This window comes from Lissotriton vulgaris, chromosome 2_2, assembly GCF_964263255.1.
Source record: "Lissotriton vulgaris chromosome 2_2, aLisVul1.2, whole genome shotgun sequence".
NCBI classification, from domain to species: domain Eukaryota; kingdom Metazoa; phylum Chordata; class Amphibia; order Caudata; family Salamandridae; genus Lissotriton; species Lissotriton vulgaris.
In genome coordinates, this window is record NC_141688.1 from 68,542,330 (window position 1) to 68,563,090 (window position 20,761).

The following is a 20,761-nucleotide window of genomic DNA, read 5'->3' on the forward strand; positions in this document are numbered from 1 at the left end:
GCCCAGGGGTAGTGAGTCTTGCATGGGCCTAGTATTTCTGTGGGTTGTCTTGAATTTAAACATCATGGAGGCCATGGATTGAATGGGATTGTGCTGATTTTGCAGTGTTTTTCGATTTTTGGGCCTGTACTTGTGGCCTTTTCACCAGGGGTATTTGAGTCTAGCATGGGCCTAGTCTTTCTGTGGGCTGTCTTGAATTTAAACATCATGGAGGCCATGGATGGAATGGGATTGTGCTGATTTTGCAGTGTTTTTCGATTTTTGGGCCTGTACTTGTGGCCTTTTCACCAGGGGTATTTGAGTCTAGCATGGGCCTAGTCTTTCTGTGGGCTGTCTTGAATTTAAACATCATGGAGGCCATGGATGGAATGGGATTGTGCTGATTTTGCAGTGTTTTTCGATTTTTGGGGGTGTTCATGGGGAGGGACATGCCATGTGGCTGGTGGCCATTTTGAGTGCAGCTACAGGCACTGGCCATGTGCTGGCAGGCAAGTGGCCATTTTGAATGCAGGCTTTGTTGTTAGGCCTCCAACCATTTTGCCTACTTTTCAACCTTTATTTATGCCCAGGGGTAGTGAGTCTTGCATGGGCCTAGTATTTCTGTGGGTTGTCTTGAATTTAAACATCATGGAGGCCATGGATTGAATGGGATTGTGCTGATTTTGCAGTGTTTTTCGATTTTTGGGCCTGTACTTGTGGCCTTTTCACCAGGGGTATTTGAGTCTAGCATGGGCCTAGTCTTTCTGTGGGCTGTCTTGAATTTAAACATCATGGAGGCCATGGATGGAATGGGATTGTGCTGATTTTGCAGTGTTTTTCGATTTTTGGGCCTGTACTTGTGGCCTTTTCACCAGGGGTATTTGAGTCTAGCATGGGCCTAGTCTTTCTGTGGGCTGTCTTGAATTTAAACATCATGGAGGCCATGGATGGAATGGGATTGTGCTGATTTTGCAGTGTTTTTCGATTTTTGGGGGTGTTCATGGGGAGGGACATGCCATGTGGCTGGTGGCCATTTTGAGTGCAGCTACAGGCACTGGCCATGTGCTGGCAGGCAAGTGGCCATTTTGAATGCAGGCTTTGTTGTTAGGCCTCCAACCATTTTGCCTACTTTTCAACCTTTATTTATGCCCAGGGGTAGTGAGTCTTGCATGGGCCTAGTATTTCTGTGGGTTGTCTTGAATTTAAACATCATGGAGGCCATGGATTGAATGGGATTGTGCTGATTTTGCAGTGTTTTTCGATTTTTGGGGGTGTTCATGGGGAGGGACATGCCATGTGGCTGGTGGCCATTTTGAGTGCAGCTACAGGCACTGGCCATGTGCTGGCAGGCAAGTGGCCATTTTAAATGCAGGCTTTGTTGTTAGGCCTCCAACCATTTTGCCTACTTTTCAACCTTTATTTATGCCCAGGGGTAGTGAGTCTTGCATGGGCCTAGTCTTTCTGTGGGTTGTCTTGAATTTAAACATTATGGAGGGCATGGATGGATTGGGATTGTGCTGATTTTGCAGTGTTTTTCGATTTTTTTGTGCTCTATAACTGAACTGATGTTCCTCTGTCTTCCATTTTTTTTAGGTGCACAAGACTCAAGAGAACCACCAGTGCCAGGAAGAAGTCCTGCAGCGGTGTGTGTGTGCAGCATAACGTCACGCGACGTCACGTCTGGCCTCAGACAACTCTACAATTCGTGCAACTGCGGCCTGCTGTCTGACCTGCTCTGAAGAAGATGGCCCCGCCCCCAAAGAAAGTTCTCCGTAGCTCCTCTAGCAAGAAAGTTGCTCTAGTAAGGAGCAGAAGAAGCAAGTTACCAAGGAGGCTGGTGTGCCACCCGCCACTTTTTTTGGGAGCAAAAAAAAAAGTACGCCTGCAGCAGCAGGATCTGCTGGGGACCAAGCTGAGAGCAGCACCCCTGCTCCATTGGGTTCAGTGCCTCCACCACCACGCCAACTTAAGTCAAAGCCCTTGAGTGCTTCAGAGGCAGTCAGTGTACTTCTCCAATCACCATCGACCAGTGATGTTGGCTCATCGCAAGAAAGTAGCAGCAATGTCCCTGAATCAACACAGGTTGTTGTAACTCATCTGACAAGTGTTGAACAACCACAGCCGCAACAACAACACCATGTGCAAGTACACGCCTAAGTACATGTGGAAGGAGAGGCAGCAAAAGGAGATGCGCAAGCAAAGGTGCATGGAGGTTCACAAGTGCCCACAATAGTTGTTCCTCCCGAAGTAGGGGCACATTTGGAAATCGACAATGAAGCTGAGGTATCATTGGAAGCCACTCCTCCTGATGATCATTCATTGTCTTCCACATCCCTAGCAAGGAAAAGATCAAGGGGGGTGTCTACATCTTCTTCAAGCCCACCTCGTTCTGATGCAAGTGATCTGTCTTGGGAACCACAACTGCGGTCTGACAGTGAGGCACACCATGATCTGACACCGGTACCTAAGCGTAAAAGGAAGGTCGTCCAAAAACTCAAACCTATGGAGTGTGATGAGGCTCAACAAGAAGTGACAGATACTGCTGGTGATGAAGCCTCTCCCGATGACGACGAGCCAGTCATCACAAAGGTCACTGCAGCCCCACCGGGCATGCAGCAAAGAGACATTTTGACCCTATCCCGAGAAGCTGCTGAGCGTGATGATGATGTCGGCGAGGAGGCAATGGAAATGGAATCATTAGATTTGGAGTTAAGTAGTACACCAAAACCTACCGCTTCCATATTTCTTCGCAAGAAGGTACCCACCTCGTCCTCGACCTCAATTCGTGGTGGTGAAAGTGCAAAACGTACTGAAGTTCGGCAATCCACATCCTCCACTTCATCTGTCATTAGCAGCAGGACCACCACCACCAGTATCGCCGCCTCCTCCGGCCCCCGAAGACATTTCAAGTCTCCAGTTTGGGACTTCTTTAGTGTTTGCCCAAAAAAGGAAAACGTAGCCATTTGTAGCCTTTGTAAGCTTCGATTTAGTCGTGGTAAGCTTGGTTCTAACTATGGTACCGGAGGCCAGAGAGGTCATCTTGAGAGAAGGCACGCTGTCCAATGGTTTCCGCACCTAGAGGCGGTCAAGAAAGCCGGAATTGCACGTAATGAAAACATTGATTTGTCATCTGCTGATGACGAGGAGGTAGAAGAAGACGATTCAAACACTTCACTTACACCCAGTTCCCATGTCAGCAGCACACCCCATGGGAGCCACACTAAGAGTGTGGGAGAGAGTGAGACATCAATGCGGGAAAGTTCATCAGCGAGCGTAACTGGGTCGAAGAGATCATCATCATCCCGTAAATCATTGGTCCAGGGCAACATTAAAAAGATGTTGTTTATAGAAGCGCAATATGAACGCAACCACCCAATGACCCGTCTGTATAACACTAAGCTGGCTAAAATGCTAGCTCTGGACCTTCTCCCTTTTTCTTTTGTAGAAGGGGTTGGTTTTCTAGAATTAGTGACAGCGCTCTGCCCTAAATGGAAGGTTCCTAGCCGGTTCTATTTTGCCCGAGTTGCGGTTCCAGCACTACATGAAGATGTTCTGAAGGTGATTGGGGCAGCTTTGCAGAAGAGTGCTGTTCACACTATACATCTGACAACAGACATGTGGACCAGTGGCGCAGGCGCTGATTACATGTGCATCACTGCACACTGGGTCTCTTTTTCAGGGGCTAAAGCAAAGCTAAACTCAGGTGTTGACACTAACATTGTTTTTAAAGGTGCTCGGAAACATGCAACACTAGCCATGTTTGGTTTGGAGAAACGTCACACAGCAGAAAACATTTTGGATGTCTTTAACACAAAGGTCCTTAACTGTCTGTCCCCACTAAAACGCAAGGTTGGTTATGTTTCCACGGACAATGGCTCCAATATAGTTAAGGCCATGAGGGACGGTTACTATTTCAGAGTGCCGTGTTTGGCGCACTGTATAAACCTGGTTGTCCAAAAATTCTTGGGTAATAAACGCAGTGCAGCGTACAGTGTATTGGAGAACTGCCGAAAAATTTGCAAGCATTTCAGGCATTCTTTTAAGGCCCGGAAGCAGCTGAGGAGCATGCTATATCAATGTCAAATGCCAGTGAAAGCACTCATCCAGGAGGTGGTAACACGTTGGAACTCAACCTTCTACATGCTTGAGCGTCTGTATGAGCAGTATACGCAACTCGATCAATATTTCTTGAAAGAGGGTATAGAGGAGCTGAGGATGGGTGGGCCGCAATGGAACATAGTTGAAAGCCTAACACGCATGCTTCGTCCTTTTGAAGTCTTCACGCGTGCAGTCAGCAAGGAGGACTCTAATTTGGGAAAAGCTATCCCATTGTTGTACATGCTGGAGGACCAACTGAAGGAGGTGTGTTCTGTCTTTGGAAAAGATGACAAAAAGAAAGACTCTTTGCTTCTGGCTGAGCAATTATTAGAGCTCCTACAAGGTGATGAACGTCTTAAAAAGATCCACTCAGAACAGCATTACATTTGTGCTACTATTCTGGATCCACGCTACAAAAAGGCGCTGGCAGGCAGAGCATTCTTTCCTTTTGGTGATGAAGATGTTACAAAGTACAAACGTTGGCTAGCCTTGTCAGCCAAGAAGTTTGAAACAGAACGGCTGGAAATTGAAGGAAATGGCAGTACATCAGCAGGCCATCCCCAGTCAAAACAATCCACTTCTGCACCTGTGGCTGTGGCACAAGTGACCTCTCAGCCGTTAAAGACACCGGCAACCGGATCATCTGCACGAAAGACAACAGAAACATTGGAGGCTGAAGAGGATTGGCTAGCTCTGCGTGGGTTTGGTTCTCAAAAGGTCAGAGGCACAGCAAGAGCTACGCAAAGTGGAGGAACCTTGGAGGAGGACCTTGAGTCGATGGTGAAGGACTATCTGAATGACTCCACAGAGGTCTATGTTAATTCTGACCCATTGGCGTATTGGCATGGGAAAAAACAATTGTGGCCACAGCTCACCAACCTGGCTTTAAACTACTTGTCTTGCCCACTCGCAAGTGTGTCTTCTGAACGGGTTTTCAGTGCGGCTGGTGGGATTGTAACTCCCAAACGGAGCCGCCTCTCGCCCAAAAATGTGGAGAGGTTAACAATGATCAAGATGAATCAGCACCTCATACCACCAGATATAAGAGTACGAGAGAGCGTGCCGGATGAAGAGGAGGTGGCCAGCCACATAGATGAGGGAATTTCTACTCTGTCAGGTGGCACTGACCTCACCCTGGCTGAATTCGCAGAGTATGATGGCGAAGCCTTATTCTTATTCCTGGACCGTGATACCGACTTCGAGCCCTGAAAATGAGACAACGAATCAATAACTTTCTTTTTCATCCTTATTCACTTTTATTCCTGTGTGTCTGTCTTTCTTTGTTGTGCACAGTTAATATAATTCAAACTTTAATCAGATAATCACAAAAACAAGCCCATCAGCAGAACTGTCTTCACTTGTTTGCTAATTTATTTGAAGGTGCCGCAGTCTGCATTCCTCAGGTTCACAAGTTCAGAAGAACATGCTCCTCTATCCTCCTCCTCCAGACTCCTATTTCCATCAAAGCAGAGGGCTGGTTTACGCCCAATGAAGAAAGACTCAGCACTTGTGGGGGTGTTGTTCTACCTCTTTGCAGGTGAGTTGACGGGTCTGGGGCCATTGCTGGGAAGCACTAAAAGTGGTTTGGACCAAATCCGAGGCGGAAATTTTTTTGTGTTTTTGATGACTTGCTTGCCTTTGAGGTGCTCTTAGGGGGGGTTCCGTCTGTTTGTGGGTGAGTTTCGTGGTCTGAGAGCATTGCTGGGACACTCTAATCTTGATTGCATTTGCTTTTCAGGAAATCCGTCGTGCCAACCCCGACTTATGGCCTAGCTACGCAGCGCGTTTGGACCGAAGGCCCAGAAATATTGCAAGTATGAGATTTTGCTTTTGGCCTGTTTGGGGGTGTTATGCTTCTTGGCGGGTGGGTTGCCGGGTCTTGGGGCATTCCTGGGAAGGTCTAATACCGGGTAGAAGTGGTTGGGACAAAATCCAGGCCGATTTTTTTTTGGGCTATTTCTGACATTTTGCTCTATGTAGCGTTTTCGGGGGCCTGTTTGGGGGGCTTCCTGGTGTTTGCGGGTGAGTTTCGTGGTCTGGGAGCACTGCTGGGACACTCTAATCTTGATTGCATTTGCTTTTCAGGAAATCCGTCGTGCCAACCCCGACTTATGGCCTAGCTACGCAGCGCGTTTGGACCGAAGGCCCAGAAATATTGCAAGTATGAGATTTTGCTTTTGGCCTGTTTGGGGGTGTTATGCTTCTTGGCGGGTGGGTTGCCGGGTCTTGGGGCATTCCTGGGAAGGTCTAATACCGGGTAGAAGTGGTTGGGACAAAATCCAGGCCGATTTTTTTTTGGGCTATTTCTGACATTTTGCTCTATGTAGCGTTTTCGGGGGCCTGTTTGGGGGGCTTCCTGGTGTTTGCGGGTGAGTTTCGTGGTCTGGGAGCACTGCTGGGACACTCTAATCTTGATTGCATTTGCTTTTCAGGAAATCCGTCGTGCCAACCCCGACTTATGGCCTAGCTACGCAGCGCGTTTGGACCGAAGGCCCAGAAATATTGCAAGTATGAGATTTTGCTTTTGGCCTGTTTGGGGGTGTTATGCTTCTTGGCGGGTGGGTTGCCGGGTCTTGGGGCATTCCTGGGAAGGTCTAATACCGGGTAGAAGTGGTTGGGACAAAATCCAGGCCGATTTTTTTTGGGGCTATTTCTGACATTTTGCTCTATGTAGCGTTTTCGGGGGCCTGTTTGGGGGGCTTCCTGGTGTTTGCGGGTGAGTTTCGTGGTCTGGGAGCACTGCTGGGACACTCTAATCTTGATTGCATTTGCTTTTCAGGAAATCCGTCGTGCCAACCCCGACTTATGGCCTAGCTACGCAGCGCGTTTGGACCGAAGGCCCAGAAATATTGCAAGTATGAGATTTTGCTTTTGGCCTGTTTGGGGGTGTTATGCTTCTTGGCGGGTGGGTTGCCGGGTCTTGGGGCATTCCTGGGAAGGTCTAATACCGGGTAGAAGTGGTTGGGACAAAATCCAGGCCGATTTTTTTTTGGGCTATTTCTGACATTTTGCTCTATGTAGCGTTTTCGGGGGCCTGTTTGGGGGGCTTCCTGGTGTTTGCGGGTGAGTTTCGTGGTCTGGGAGCACTGCTGGGACACTCTAATCTTGATTGCATTTGCTTTTCAGGAAATCCGTCGTGCCAACCCCGACTTATGGCCTAGCTACGCAGCGCGTTTGGACCGAAGGCCCAGAAATATTGCAAGTATGAGATTTTGCTTTTGGCCTGTTTGGGGGTGTTATGCTTCTTGGCGGGTGGGTTGCCGGGTCTTGGGGCATTCCTGGGAAGGTCTAATACGGGGTAGAAGTGGTTGGGACAAAATCCAGGCCGATTTTTTTTTGGGCTATTTCTGACATTTTGCTCTATGTAGCGTTTTCGGGGGCCTGTTTGGGGGGCTTCCTGGTGTTTGCGGGTGAGTTTCGTGGTCTGGGAGCACTGCTGGGACACTCTAATCTTGATTGCATTTGCTTTTCAGGAAATCCGTCGTGCCAACCCCGACTTATGGCCTAGCTACGCAGCGCGTTTGGACCGAAGGCCCAGAAATATTGCAAGTATGAGATTTTGCTTTTGGCCTGTTTGGGGGTGTTATGCTTCTTGGCGGGTGGGTTGACGGGTCTTGGGGCATTCCTGGGAAGGTCTAATACCGGGTAGAAGTGGTTGGGACAAAATCCAGGCCGATTTTTTTTTGGGCTATTTCTGACATTTTGCACTATGTAGCGTTTTCGGGGGCCTGTTTGGGGGGCTTCCTGGTGTTTGCGGGTGAGTTTCGTGGTCTGGGAGCACTGCTGGGACACTCTAATCTTGATTGCATTTGCTTTTCAGAAAATCCGTCGTGCCAACCCCGACTTATGGCCTAGCTACGCAGCGCGTTTGGACCGAAGGCCCAGAAATATTGCAAGTATGAGATTTTGCTTTTGGCCTGTTTGGGGGTGTTATGCTTCTTGGCGGGTGGGTTGACGGGTCTTGGGGCATTCCTGGGAAGGTCTAATACCGGGTAGAAGTGGTTGGGACAAAATCCGCGCGGAAAAGCCTTTAGTTTTGGCACTTTTTGTAACTTAGGGTTCGTTAGGGTTAGCCCTAGCAGCAGGATTGCATGTGTTTCGGGGTGTTCTAGATTTTTCAAACTGAGTTCTGGGGTCTTAGAGCACTCGTGAGAATGTGTAATTTTGGTTGCAAGTCATTTGAAGAAAATCCATGGTGGGAAAGGGGGGATTTGGCATAGTTAAAGAAAGCCTTTGCCACTATTCTTAACTTAGGGTTCGTTAGGGTTAGCAGTATTTCTATTGCATGTGTTTGAGTGGGGGGGATTTCGAGTCTTGGAGCGATGCTGGCTATGGCTACTTTTGCTTGGTTGCTTGCAAGTGGTTTGAATGCAATCCACGGTGGGTAATGGGTAATTAGGGTACTTCGGCCTACTTTTACTTTCAAAGTAAGTTTTGTCACCAGTTTTCTGCTAGGCCTCGTTTTTTGAGATTTGATTGGGGGTCTTCTACATTTTTGCGACTGGCTTTAGTAAGGGTCTGGGTGGGAGCACTGCTAGGAAGATCTAATTTTGTTCTAAAACACAGTTTACAGTACACCTAGCTTGAGGGGCAAGATCCGCTACATTAATTTGCCCATACTTATTTATCCTTCAAAAGGTGACTCAGAGTACGCACTTTCAAAAACATTGTACTGTCTACTAGGAAAAACAAATTGTGACTTTTTGCACTCCACAGCCTACATACCTTATATTTATTTATCAGTGGTGTTGTAATATTATATCACTTCCTGTTTTTCATTGAATAATTACAGGCCGGGTTTCAGTCTCTGCAATGGGGAAAAAAGGATGGAGTCAGGCTTCACAGTAGCGAGCCACAATTCAGCATCAGGCAGGCAGTGGACAGGGTGTCTTCTGGTGACCAACATCGGTGGACGAAGCGTCGGCTGCAATGGAGGAGTGCCGCTAATAGGAGGATTTTTTTTCTGCGGGCAACTTACTTACCACTTCCAACAGGACCACTACAACCACATAGATACAGTATCCCTTGCCTTTTTCTCTGACTGTGACTGCATTTCTTGGCTCTCTCTCGGCTTCTACATTGATCCCTTAACACATCACTTAGTCCACTCCACTATCTGCACCACACATAGTCATTTGTAAGTGCTCCTACGTAATTCGCAAGTCGCAGCACGCCCCAGGCCGTAGAGGACTGGGATGGCCCCAATGATGAAGCATGTCACCAAGGGGCAACCCTGGTGAGTGAGGGGACACCTAGAAAAAAAGCAATTTCTCCTTTTCTATCTACTATACCTTCTGTCAGGTTACGCAGCCCCTAAGCGCCTACCGTACTATGAAACTACATTTCCCATGAGTAGGCGGGAGACTTGCAGACTATTTAGTGAGACTATATGAGAGTACCCTTGTATGTTAGGACAGCACTTCACTGATGCCTGTCTTGTCTTCTGTTACAGGTATCCTTTCCCTGCTGACCCTACCTTTACCCATCCCACATTTTTTATTTTAGTTTGTTATTTTTCTCCCCCGCCTAATGCCTCGAACACCCTGTGTTTACACTTCTGGGTGTTGGTGACATTTGGAGGTGGAACCATATTTGCATCGACTGGATCACGGGGAGTAAACCTGACACCTTCCAGACCAACCCCATTGAGTGTTGTTGTGAATGGATTTATAGTGACCAGCAAGGCTCTCGGGTATCTGGCTACAGAGACCTTATGTTGAATATCGTTATCAATAATTCCACACAGGCCCTGTACTGTCGCATTCTTTCTTTCCACAGTTGTCGATGATATATTCTTACTCTGCTTGACAAAGAACCATTGCTAATGTGAAAGAACTTCAACCGAATTAGTAGTTATACTTTACCATTTGTTAGGCTACAATGTGGCACTGCTCTACTGTACTTCTGTCACCTGCTATATTCTCAGTTGTACCGTTGAATTGCTCAGGAGGACAAACCAGATTTCATTTTCTTTTTTTTCATAGGCATGCAACTGCCACTGTGTCACACCACTAGTACCACCGATATGAGGAAATTTTATCCGACCAAGATTGCCAACGTTATTCGGTGTTTCCCGTGGAGCCAGCCCTGGGTCTAGCCCTACTTTCAAACACAAATTACAGGTAAGATAAGCGTTTGGTGGTTTGGGGGTATAATGGAGTATTAGTACGAGAGACGAGAGACTGATGGTAGTACTACTAAAGTCCTAGGACTCTTGGATTCACTTCACTTAGTCTGTGAGAGGCACTTAGTGTTGAAAACATTTGGGCATTTACACTTAAAGGAAGAAAATGGAACTAAACTTTCAGGAAAACAGTCAACGTTAAACCCCCACCCACCAGGCAAGCAGTAAAAAACAGGTATGCTCAGATAAAGTTTGAAAAAGTATATTTATATCCCTAACAAAATAATCTCCCGCAAGACCCTCCCTAACCCCAACGATTGTCCTTCAAAAGTCCCCAAAAACCCAACTCCCAATTCCCACCCCCCCAAAAGTCTCTAAAAAAGGGGCAAGGGACACTATGGGTGGATGCTGTTAACTTTTTGGGCCAGGGCATCATGCTCCTCGCGGAGCAAGGCGAGCTCCTGCTGAAGGCGGGACACCATCAGGGTAGTGCGGCGCAGGCGTGCCTTCACTGCCTTGCAGGTGCAAGGCCTGTGAGAGGCAGCTGTTGGCCTTGCTGCTCGGCGGTGGCGTTTGCCTTTGGCAGCCCGGCTCAGTCTCGGTGGACCACTGTGCTGGGTGGCACCCCGTGGGGCCACGGAGGCCGATGCAGACGACGTTGTTGTAGTTGTCGACTGCACACTTTCCACGTCCTCCAGGGCCACCAGCCGCCGATATTCCGCAACAGTGGCCTCGATCCTCCGTTGCCGGGCCGCTCTAGCCAGCTCCTTCCTCCTTGTTCGTTTGGAAGGAGAACCTATATGAAGAAAGAAAGACATAGTCTGTAACCAATGCTCTTTAAGATTAACTCAATCATTCAGCAGAAATTTGTGCTGCAGTACAACTAGCAACTTGCAAGCGCATTACATAACTATTGAGGCCAGTATCTATCTAACCTCACACTTCTTCATCCTTGCTCTAACATTAGTGGGAGTTTAAGGAACAAATTCTACGAGCACTGTGGACTTCCATTGGAGTCGACTATGAAAGTACACCAGTCTTATTCTTCTTCTTATCTCTTGTTTTGGAAAATTGGTACGTTATTTTCTGCAAGCCGGCATAATGCCAGCGCAGTAAACTTGCACCCGAGAAAAAGAGACGCACGCCATGAGGAGTGACCTAGATTTGCGTTGCCGTTGCGTTACTGTACCCGTCCAGTACATGCAGGTGGTGAAGCTCTTACTTTTCTATTACGGGTGGCACTGAGAATACTCTGTTACAACTCAAGGGCTACTGCTTAATTAATTTAACTTTCACCCTACAGTGGAAATGAGTACTAGAAATGGAAAATTGAAGAAGATAAATAATCTGATTATCTATCACTTCACATGGGATGTTTTTGCTTATATATGGGATGACTTTAGGTGCTTTGCTTTTTATTGAGTGACCAGTGATACATCCACACATGAATGACTGAGTACTACTAAACTTATTAAGAGAGGTAGGGAGTGGCCACCATAATAACCGGATCTATGCAGTGCTTGCAATACAAACTACTGCTACTATTTATGGTAGTATTTGGACAAAATTAAAAGTTCTTTTCCTTGCCTTTCCTACACTGGAACGGACGTGCGGGTGCAGTGTTACATGCTCTTCAAAGTTACACTTAGTTCATCCACTGACCGTCTACTCTCTCTAGATCATGGGTACTCACAAACTTTCTCTCAGGGGCTACATTTACAGTGTAGTTTGGGGCCGAGGGCCGCACTGGTGGGGGCGGAGTCAGAGGGGGCGGGGCTAAAGCAAAACGATAACTTGTGACCATGAGGTTGCACACAGGTCCCTGCAGCAGATGCCCTCATCCACTGAGCCACCAGACCCAGCATTTACATACATCTCTCTCCCTCCTGCTCTCCCTCCTGCCCTCCCTCCATCTCTCTCTCCCTCCTGCCCTCCCTCTCCCTCCCCCTCTGTCATCTCACTGTGTGTGTGTCTATCTGTGTCAGCCTTCAGCCCGGGTTGAGACCGCTTCCTCAACGCGCACACACAGACAACAACACCAAAGTACTTAACAGGTCTTTAAAAGACCATTAACATATTATTGAGGCTTTGTTTGTTTTAGCGCCCCTGCTTCTCCACCCTGACAATCACTGCTTGCCCGGCCCCACAGAGCAGAGGCTTTGTTCTATTTCACCTCTTTGTGGCCTTGCATCTCCACTCTGCTCTGTGGGGGCCGGGGGAGCAGTGATTGTCAGAGTGGAGATGCAGGGGCGCTAACAGGTGAAATACAAAAAAGCCTCTGCTCTGTGGGGGCCGGGGGAACAGTGATTGTCTGCAAGGTCTGCGCACCGCCAAGGAAGGCTTGCCGGGCCACCACCGGCCCGCGGGCCGTACTAGGAGTACCCCTGCTCTAGATACACATATGCTATCTAAGAGTCAGATAGTAGCATGATCCAGGTATATGGACACATACAGTTTCTGTGTCACCCACCCAGGCTGTTGTCCTTCCACCCATCATTGCTTCATCATTCACCCAGCCATGCATCTCATATTCTTGCCTTCCCAGCTAGTCTTCAATCTCAATAAGTAAGGAATATATAAGAGCTTACCTCTGGCCGCCACCACCACCGTCTCAACTCTCACAGCCGCCGCCGCCGCCTCCTCCCCTGAACAATCGGCCTCCGCCTCCGTGTCCAGCACCACCACCTCCACACTGGCCCCGCCACCAGATGTTCCACCTACAAAGTACATGTAACAATGTTAGAATAAAGCACTCACTAGTCACTAGTATTTGGTCTAGGAATGAAGACATGTGAAAACAATGTAATTTGTGACTGTCTACGTTAAAGTTAAAAAAAAAGTCCCTTTTTCCAGGGAAGGTTGTCTTGCTGCACTTTTTGGCACAACTGATGAAGGCTGTTTTTTTAACACGCACCATTTTTCTCCACATAGACAGAAGATGGACTTCTAACTACAAGATCAAGTTGAAACCAGGTAAGAGCTCGGCTCGACCACAAGAAATGTCTTCAATTAATCGTCAGCACTAACCACTTTTCCATTATCAGTTAAACGTTTAGTTTTATTATGACTTCATTTTAATAAATGTGTTTACTTTTAATAAAGCTTTTAAACTTAAATACAATCTGTGTTTTTTGGTCCAGACTAGAGTGACTGAGCGAAAGGTTTTGCAATTTTTGCAAGCATGAGTCCAGATAGAACACTTCAAAAGACATTATGGACAATCCCAGAGGACTGCACTAAGTTGATAGAGCTATTGCTGACTAGAATCATGGGAGTTTCGCCAACCGTGCAATCTTAGTTAGCTACACAGACAGACTAATAAGAATAATCTAGTAATACCACAGGGAGTCATAGTAGAGGCAGGATAAGAATTTAGATACAGTCTACAAGAAGAGCAAAGACAATTTTGAAAAAAGTCAAATGAGGAACGCTAGGAAAAATAGGTACTAGTCTAAAATGAAAACTTACTGGGGCCAGCAGAGGAGCCCTCGCCTGCCCGATCCTGGCCCTGTTGAACAGCATCCGCCGCCTGCTGCTCCTGTGTCCTCCTCTCGCCCCTGGGGGGAGCTGACGTACAACATGAAAGAAAGAACAGAAAACATGGATGATTGTTGCTTGTCAATGTCAACCAAATCAAACATTTCAAAAGAACAATAACAAAATATTTCCGCGAAATTATATTGATTATGGTTACTTTTCATTTATTTGCGGACCTGTGACTTCGAAAGTCACGTAACTCACTAAACAAAGTACTGAAACGTTCACCTAGGACTGGCAGTCCGCAGTCCGCAGGCAAGACGCAAAGTGACAGACAAACTCCATTGTGATTTCAGTCAGATCAGTGACAACACTAACAGTTGCCTGCTACATTACCAGTCATTTAAATAGTCAAACTATCAATCCACCGCCACTATTTTTCTTATTGTCAGGGTTACAAAGGAAGGGGCAGATTTAAGCCCTTGCGGCTCTTTTGCGCCGTTCTTGCGTGACTTTTGTGACGCAGCAGCTAAACAAAAAAGGTCGCCATGGTGCGGCGTATAATATTATAACAACGTGACGCATTTGGGAGATGCATCCCGTTATAAAGCCCTGCGCCATCAGGGGGCGTTCCGGCGCAAGGGAGGGCATTCCTGCGCTGGAACACATCCTAATAGTGGCTGAGGGAAATCTACAAAATATCAATCAGTCACCTTTAGGACAATGATGCGTCACACAAACCCTGCACCTGCTTGAAGCAGACGTACGGCTTGACCCAGCATTGGGGAGATAGGGTACCCCAGAGCATTGATGGAGCTGCGCCATCGTTGCGACGCAACTCCAGCAGTAAAGCTTCGGTGACGTTTTGGGCCCATGGTGCGCCGCATTGCAAATACGGCGCACCATGTTTGGTGGTGGTAGCGGGCCGCACAATTAATGGCGCATCCCTGCTACTTTGCAGGGATGCGACGGTAATTGCAATTCTGCCCCTTAGGGGCATACTTACTTACGCGTTCTGGCGCATCTCCAGAGATGCGCCAGATCATCATCAAATGCGTCACGCAAAACTACCCTTGCGACACGGCAGATGTGCCTCATTTACAATGCGGCGCGCCCTGGCGCAAGGGTAGGCACTTGCGTGACGCATCTCGTCACGTAAGAGCGGCGCATCGCTGGAGTCACGTCGCCAACGCAATGCAACTCCAGTAATGCTCAGGGCCACCCAATACTTAACATGCTGTGTCAGTCCTTTCGCCTGCTTCGAGCAGACATAAGGAATTGAATTGACGTAGCAGCGTCGCAGAAGTGCCTGCGTTAAATCTTGTACATTTCACGCAGGCAATTTTGCGAGGCGCACAGCCGCTGGACCGCCCACCCTGCGTACTAGGAACGCACCCATTGTGGTGCAGGCCCATGGCTTTATAACGTGACGCATCTCCCTAGATGCGTCATGCTGTAAATGACTCGCAGGGATGCGGCACGTTTACGCCGCTGTTGCGTCACGCAAGGCAACGTAAACGTGGCGCAAGGGGCTTGTAAATGTAATCTGCCCCCTAGTGTCTAGCATTACGCAGTTCTGTAAAGTACACTCATACATAATAGTTACTCAGGCCAATGAGACCACGAAATAGAAAACAAATAAGCATAGTAGCAACGCCACTGAGAAGGAGAGCAGTGCACCTGAAATGCACAGAAGATTTTGAAATATAATTTAACTACAATGTAATCATCATCAGCGGCATTATTGGCTTGCTCCATGTAAAAAACAAATATTTGCAATACAACAACACAGAGCAGGAGAAAACATCATAGTAGTGAGTGATTAAATGGCTACTACTACTCACCAAGCCCGGGGATCTCCAAGCCGAGCTGGTCCAGCAGGTCGCGCTCGCGGTCCAGGAGGTCCGTCCAGCGATGGGTGACCTGGCTGTAGGTGCGCTGGACCCCGTAGAGGTGGGATATGGCCCAGCACACCTTCTCCCACCGCTTCCGGCGCTCCCGCATGTTGTAGCCGCCGGCCGCGATCCTGCCACCTCCCGCGATGGTCCTGGGCAGGCGGCGCTGGACGAAGTAGACCAGCGCGCCCACTTCCTCCGGGCTGAATATCTCCCGTCGCGTCACCTGCTCCCCCCTCAATCTCCCGCATGCTGTCCTGCCACTGGGTCCAGCACTACTCCCCGCCGCCGCTGCGGCCCTCAAGTGCCTGGGCAGCTTCACGGCGCCTGGCTTGACCATGGTCTGGGCAGGTAAGGTAGGAAGAAGTAGAAAATTAAGAAAGAATAGGATAGGGAAGAAGAAAAGAAAAGAGTTTAAAAAAGTAGTTTAAAAGTAAAGAAAAATAGCAGAAAAGACAAAAATATACAGCTAGGAAAAGAGAGGGATAGATAAGAAGCAAAATCGTTAAAAAAAAACTGAACACAAGCAAAGGATGGCAAAGATACCAAGAGGATTAAACACCATGCCCAGACACAGGAAATGAATGAAAAACAAGATGGCCGGCGCCCGTTCACGAGCGCGAAAGTAAGTTCGCGCGAGATTTTCCTCGCGATCTCGTGCGAACCTCTAGATTTCCCGCGCGATCTCGTGCGAACCTCTACTCGCAATGCGCTTACTGCGCGAGATTATACATTGCGGGCGGAAACGGAAATACGTCACGCAAACAAAATGGCCGCGCCCGTATTCGACCTTGGGGTAAATTCGCGTGTTGCGCTGCAAGCGGCTCGCGAATACTGCAAAAAAACTCGCGAAACAACAAGCCGCAAAAAAATAAAATGCTCATTCGCACGAATTGGCGGCTTCCGCGGTCGGTTTCGCATGACGCCGCGCCCCGCGAATAGCGCGAAAAAAACCGAAAAACGATTTCAGCAAAAGCAAAAGCAATGAGCAGGTGCAAAAGGTCAACCTCATGATTTGTAACAATTCTTTGTAGTGCTTCCTGAGGGGGCCCTCCAGAATTCGGTTGCCTGCTTGCAACTATTGTGTGACCCTGCTCTGACCTTAACTGTATGCCACAAAGGTCCTGATTTACAGCTAAAGGAGCAGACAAGCAGGTGCCAGGCTGGAACTTTAAATTCTTTCAGTGACACATTAATTAGCCCCTAATTCATTATTGTCAGTTGGGGCAGGGCAGGTGTTGTAACTAATTTTGCAACAATGAAAGCACTTAGCAAGTGCAAAAGATCACTAATCAGGGCGCACTAAGGAAGCAGGTGCCAGCTAAAAAAATATTCTGTGAAACATTAATCAGCCCCAAATTAATTCAGGTCACTTGAGGCAGGGAAGGTGTGCTTTGCTTTGCCGAAAATAATGTACACTGGACAACCAGAGGGTGTGGTGATGAAACAGAGGGTGGCATGGGTGGGCCAGAGGGTGGCATGAGTAGTCAGAGAGTGGCAGTGGTGACAGAGAGTGGCAGTGATGAAGAAGAGTGTCCCAAACAGGCTGGACATGTAGAAACAACAAGTTCGCAAAACTTGCGACCCGACAGGTAAGTTCGCAAATTGCGAAATTGTAAAAACCCTCGCGAACTGGCAGAAACACGGGCGAACACAAAAAAAAATAAAAATCCGCAAATTCGCGGGAATTCGCGGATTTTGCGGATTGCGAATCCGCAAATCCGCAAAATTCGCGAACGCGAGATCCGCAAAATTCGCCCATGCTTACTGCTGAGCGGGATATGGGCGGTGTGGCCCTCTACCACTACCGTTAACTACAACACCAACACGACCTACAGCTTCCATCTTTTTTAGTCAGAAGGGCCTCCATCCAGCTCGACCTCAAGTAGTGGTGCTGTAAGTGAACAACAGAAACAAATTCAGCCACACCCATCCTCCACTTCATTTGGCATTGAAAGTCAAAGTAGCACCTCCACCACCAGCAGAAATCACCCGTCCCCAGTTTGGGACTTCTTTACTGTTAGCGCAAAGGCGGAAATCATGGTCGTTTGTTTGATTTGTAAAGTATTAGTCAGTCGGGGTAAGCTTGGTACCAACTATGGTACCGGTGGCCAGAGAGGTCATCTCAAACAACACCACCCTATCTAGTGGTATACGCACCTAAGTAAGATCGAGGAAGCCCAACAAAGTAGAACTGATCCAAATGTATCCATTCACATTGCATCTGCTGCTGCCGAAGGGCTGATTGTGCAGGGGGGAAGTCAAGAATTGAGCGACATTTTTTCTGGTACACCCAGTACCCCTGGCAGCAGCACTGCAGTGGTAGCACCCACACCGTCTACCCCTGCAACATGTATGAGGCACACTAAGAGTCTGGGACAGACACAATGCAAAAAAGTCTATCAATGAGCCTAACTGGTTTGAAGTCCGCATCATCATCATCATCGTCATCACGTAAAACGGTCCAGCCCACCATTAGAAGCATGTTTTGACCAAGGCGCCATTTGAACGTAACCACCCAACGGTACGTCTGTATAACGCAAAGCTGGCTAAAATGCTAGCGCTGGACCTTCTCCCTTTTTCTTTCGTGAAAGGGGTGGGGTTTCTAGAATTAGTGGCAACAGTGTGCCCGAAACGGAAGGTTCCTAGCCGGTCCTATTTTGCCAGAGGTGCGGTTCCAGCACTACATCAAGATGTGCTGGAGGTGATTGGGGCAGAGTTCTGTTCATACTATCCACTTGACAACAGACATGTGGACCAGTTGCCAAGCCCTTGATTACATGTGCATCACTGCACACTGGGTCTCTTTTGCAGGGGTTAGAGACAAGTCAAGTGCAGTTGTTGACCTGGACACATTTTTTCAAGGTACTCGGAAACATGCAACATTAGCCATGTTTGCCATGGAGAAATCTCAAACTGCAAAAAACATTTTGGAGGAGTTGAACAGTAAGGTCTCTGAATGGCTGCAACCAAGAAATCGCATAGTTGGTTATGTTTCCACGGATAATGGCAGCAATATAGTTAAGGCCATGAAGCAAGGTGACTATTTCATAGTGCCGTGTTTGGCGCACTGTATAAACCTGGTTGTGCAAGATTTCTTGAAAAATTAAAACACAGTCAAAAAGTTACTGACCACCTGCCGAAGAATCTGCACACATTTCAGCCATTCTTTTAAGGCTCGGAAGGAGCTGAGGAGCATTCAACATGAACGTAAAGTGCCAGTCAAAGGACTCATCCAGGAGGTGGCAACACGTTGGAACTCAACCTTTTACATGCTTGAGTGTCTGTCTGAGCAGTGCATGGTAATCAATGACTATGTCTTTCAACTAGGTTCTACTATGAAAGACATGAGGCTAGAGTTGGAGAAATGGAAGCTAGTTAAAAGCCTGACAGACATGCTTCGTCCTTTTGAGGTCTTCACTCGTGAAGTCAGCAGGGAGGACTGTTCTTTGGGCAAAGCTATCCCATTGTTGGTCATGCTAGAGCACCAACTGAAGGCGGTGTGTTCAACGTTCAGAGATGCTGGGGAAAAAAAGCAAGACGCATATCAGTTTGCGGAGAGCTTACTAAGCCGCGTAGTTGCCAATGAAAGGCTTAAAAACATACATACAGAACAACATTACATTTGTGCCACTATTCTGGATCCACGGTACAAAAAGGCAGTGGCCAGCAAAGCATTCATTCCTTTTGATGAAGCAGATGTTTCAAAGTACAAACATTGGCTAGCTGTGTCAGCCACTCGGTTTGAAAAAGATCAGCAGAAAATTCAAGGAGCTGGCAGAAGTCAAACTGAATCAGCAGGCCACCCGGCGTCAAGTTCCACTTCTGAATCTGTAGGCGAAGGGAGTCACTTTCCCTCACAACCGTTAACGACACCAGCAGCAACCGTATCATCATCCTCACCTGCACCAGCCCAGCCATAATATTGTCGGAAGCGGATTGGCTAACTCATCAAGGGTTTGCTCGTTCCAGTGCTGCAAAGGCCACAGATGGTACGCAAAGTAGAGCAACTGTGGAGAACGTTGAGTCGATGATGCAGGCCTATCTGGATGACCTAACAGAGGTCTTTGTTATTACGAACCTATTGCTGTATTGGTGCAGGAAAATGGCTCTATGGCCACTGATCACCAACCTGGCTCTAAATTATTTGTCTTGCCCACTCACAAGCGTGTCTTCTGACGTGTTTTCAGTGCTGCTGGTGCCATTGTTCAGAGAAGGGGGTGGTGATGAACAGAGTGTCTGAATTAAGCAGACCACTCTTACCCAATCCAAAGATCAGGGCTTGATCCATCACTGTTTTTTAGCTCACTGCACCATCCCAGCTCAGAACCTGGCTATATGCAAATTAGTCTGACCCTGGCCCAGTGCATCATGGGAACAGGGCAGACCAAACTACCAAGCCAATTCTTATACTGGGAAGGAAACAAGCTACCGGGGACCGGTTTCTGGCATTTCAGCCGTCTTCGGCACGGCTTGCTTGAATCCTGATGGTGCAATGAGCAAGGGACTCACTGCACCATCAGGATTCAAGCAAGCCGGGCCGACGACGGCTGAAATGCCAGAAACTGGTCCCCGGTAGCTTGTCTCCTTTCTGGTGAAGAATTGGCTTGGTAGTTTAGTCTGCCCTGTTCCCATGATGCACTGGGTCAGACATGAGTCCCTTTCTCACTGCACCATCAGGATTCAAGCAAGCCGGACCGACGACGGCTGCAATGCCAGAAACCGGTCCCCGGTAGCTTGTCTCCTTTCTGGTGAAGTATTGGCTTGGTAGTTTAGTCTGCCCTGTTCCCATGATGCACTGGGTCAGGGACAGACTGATTTGCATATAGCCAGGTTCTGAACTGGGATGGTGCAGTGAGATAAATAACGGTGATGGATCAAGCCCTGATCTTTGGACTGGGTAAGAGTGGTCTGCTTAATTCAGACACTCTGTTCATCACCACCCCCTTTTCTGAATCGCTGGTGCCATTGTAACTTCAAAAAGGACCCGCCTCTCGGCCAAAAATGTGGAGAGGTTAACACTGATCAAGATTAATCAGCACTTCATACCACCAGATTACAAAGTACGTGAATGCACGCAGGAAGAAGAGGACACCGACTTAGGTGACGGAAGTTCTTCTCTGTTACCTTACCTACTCCCGTCTCAATTCATGGAGTTTGAGGACGAGCTTTACTTCCCTGACACCGC